Raw genomic sequence first — 2,534 nt, forward strand, 5'->3', positions numbered from 1 at the left:
GCTTTGTGTTTTTAACCGAGACTTTTTCTCAGTCACCTTAGAACCAGGTAGGCCGCTAACGTAGAGTTCTGGACTCCCGGGGGGCGGGGGGTGGGGGTGGGTTTCAAGGGCAATTTTAATTTCCCGACTTTGTTGCTTTACCTGGTGGGTGAGGAAAATAGGTCTGTTTTGATAGTTGAAGATGTGGGAAGAGGCCACTGATGCACTTTCTTCTGACGTTAGGGACTAGAGGTGACTCAGATCCGCCTGTGACTGATCAAGGTAACTCCTCTTCCTCCTCAGGTGACCCAGTCATCGGATGTGGGGAAGGGGCTAGGAGTCCGGGGACCAGCCCTCGGCCCCTTCCGACATCCAGTTACTTCCCTTCTCGTTCCGCCAAGGATCTGAGGCAGCAGTGGATAAAAGGAAACAGATTAAAGAATTAGAAGAATCTGCATGATAGGAAAATAAGGATAGACTATAAGATGAATTTGGGGGGAAGGTTGTCCACGTGGTGCCTGGTGCCAAAGGGTCTGTCCACGTGATAGGTGGTGAAACCCTGGTTTGTTTCTGAGTTACCCAGTGGCCAAAGCAAAGAGCTAAACCCAGGGGCCTGAAGATGCTCTCTTCTGTCTTGAGAGACATTCTCGTCACCAATATGAGTGATCAACAGCAAGTTTCAGGGAGCTTTTTCTTATGAAATCCCTCAATGCCTAAAAGTTGCCCCAAAGCACAATTCAGTGAAAGCAATTCTTTAGGGACCAAAGCAAATTAATTCCTGTGGAAGAGGCCTTAATTATGGTCACAACAAAGATTTACATGTTAGACAGAGGATTGGGTCTTTCTAAGCCTGGTTTCTAGCGTCAGAGACACTGTGTAAAGCTGGGATTCTTTCTTAATTTAAAGATTTATTTATTTATTTATTTGAGAGGGTGGGGGAAGGGCAGAGGGCGAGAGAGAGAATCGTAAGCAGACTTCCTGTTGAGTGTGGAGCCCAGCATGGGATTCGATCTCATGACTCAGATCCTGACCTGAGCCCAAATCAAGAGTTGGACGCCCAACCGACTGAGCCACCCTGGTGCTCCTGAAGCTGGGATTCCTTTTTTTTTTTTTTTTTGGTAAGATTTTATTTATTTATTTGACAGAGAGAGACGGTGAGAGAGGGAACACAAGCAGGGGGAGCGGGAGAGGGAGAAGCAGGCTTCCCGCCGAGCAGGGAGCCCGATGAAGCTGGGATTCTTGACGAGGGTTTTCCCTAAGTGCCCCAGGAACTGCCCAGGCCTCAGAAATAAGGTGGTATGTGCTTAGAACAGTCCTCTAACGCGTAGTAGGTGCTCAGTTCGGTTGTATTGTGGTTGCCGTTGGGTCAGTGCCATTTCGCCCAGTGGAAGGCCACTCTCGTGCTTGCTACACAGCATCAAAAGCTCTTTGCAGAGAAGAGGCCTGTTTCGGGGCATCTGCAGCGACTGCATTGTTGCTAGTAGGGGGATCGTTGGGAGATTTGCGGCAGAGCAAACACAGAACTCAAGGCATCCTCGTGCGTGCCTTTTTGAGGCTTGAGGAAAGATGTGGGGAAGAAGGGCAGGATGGAGTGTGTTGTGTCGGTGACTGGGTGGGCGGCGGGGGACCGCATCGCCTCTGCACCGCTCCCAGGGCTGCTAGCCTGGTTGAAGACAGAGCTGCCTTCCCAAGTGTTTATGGCCCAAGATGGCATTGGAAGTCACTTTCCAGCCACCCTCCATATCAGGAAGCAAGCCTGGCAGGGATCTGGGGCCTTCACAGTGTCATTTGACAGAGAAACACTATTTTTAGCTGTGCCATTTACTCTGAATTGCACTGAGCACTTCATGTTCTTGAAAAATCAACTGCCACCTCAAGAAATCAGGGAGTGCTGCAGCTGCAGGCACCTCAGCGTTCACGTGACGCCCTCCACGTCCTCCTCTTACAAAGGAGGAAACTGAGGACGTGATGGGAATAGTGAATTAACAGTAGATATGACAGCTAGCTGGGAGGCTGACTCCCTGCCTGGCTCACTTACTGATAACATTAATTACCGAGTGAAATATTGCAAACAACCTCAGTGTGCATCAATAGGGGATTAGTTAAATAAATAATGGTCCATCCACCCACAAGATGTGTGGGTGGAAATGCTATAATGCAGACCATTAAAAAAGAATGAAGTCGATTGACTTTTATTGATATGGAAGGATGTCCATGACATATTCATGAATGAAAGAAGCAATTTGCAAAACAGCATTTGTGTGTGTGTGTGTAATATCTACCTATCTACCTATCTATCTATCTATCATCTATCCATTTATCATCTGTGTCGTTATTGTACAACAAAATGTTAGAGGTGAGTCTCTCCAGGTGGTAGGATTTTAGATTATTTAAATTTTCTTCTATACAGCAGAAGAGCAGCATTTAGCCTGTTTTCTTCCAATGACTATGGATTTGTTATAATAAAAGTGTATTAATTTTGGGGCGCCTGGGTGGCTCAGTCGTTAAGCGTCTGCCTTCGGCTCAGGTCATGGTCCCAGCGTCCTGGGATCGAG

The sequence above is a fragment of the Eumetopias jubatus genome, unplaced genomic scaffold (genome assembly GCF_037043125.1).
Source record: "Eumetopias jubatus isolate StellerSeaLion01/CBP00866 unplaced genomic scaffold, mEumJub1_p1.0 scaffold_13, whole genome shotgun sequence".
Taxonomy (NCBI): Eukaryota; Metazoa; Chordata; class Mammalia; order Carnivora; family Otariidae; genus Eumetopias; species Eumetopias jubatus.